An 869-nucleotide genomic window follows, 5' to 3' on the forward strand; every position below is an offset into this window, starting at 1 on the left:
TATAAAATATATAAGTATATTCAAACACAGATTCAAAGAAAAAATGTGAGCAGGAAATGAAAAGAAATTTATAATTATTACCTCAAAGTGGTAAGATTGCACATTTTTTACTTTTTTTTGCATTTCTGTGTTTTGGAAATTTTAACAATGTGCATGTGTTAATTTACAATGAAAAATAAAACATAATGTTACTTATTCATTTGTTTCTCTATGTAATCCTGAGGGAGCCGGCGGTATGGAACACACTGCGGTCAGCCGCTGTGTCCACTTTCAGACCCAGCTTGGTCCCCCTCCCGGGCTCGCCCTCAGCTCTCTGTGCCCTGTCATTCCTTCTGGGCAAGTGCACTTTTGGCTCTGTCTGCTCCCAGTTCCACATCTCTGTTCGCTCATAACCACATCCTTGATCCCCAGGGGTCCTGCTTCCCTTTCTGCATCATTCAACCTCATTCTGCCAAGTGGGAGATAACAAAACAATGAATATTAGGATCGTAGGTGGGAAGGGTGGAAAGGAAGAAACCCATAGAATTCAAAAGAAGCACAACTAAATTTGCACAACTTTGGTGCATCTAGGCCAGGCGTCCACCAGCTACGAAGACTCAAAAGACAACAGAAAAGGACTCAAATAGTCCTTTTTCTCTTTTCATTGACCCCTATAATGGGAGGCAGGAGACTGTGTGTCTGAAAGAGAGTGAACGGGGTGTCCTTTCTGTGAGGACACATGCTCTGCTGAGAAAAACACCGTGTTACAAGGTCCCCTCCAGACAGGAGAGAGAACACCCAGCCACAGGGCAAAAAATTCCCCTTTCCTGTCCCCAGAGCCACACCTGTGGGTAGCATATTTATCTTGGCCTTTCGTATTCTCTGACTCA

Source organism: Galeopterus variegatus, unplaced genomic scaffold (assembly GCF_000696425.1).
Source record: "Galeopterus variegatus unplaced genomic scaffold, G_variegatus-3.0.2 Scaffold1379, whole genome shotgun sequence".
Taxonomy (NCBI): domain Eukaryota; kingdom Metazoa; phylum Chordata; class Mammalia; order Dermoptera; family Cynocephalidae; genus Galeopterus; species Galeopterus variegatus.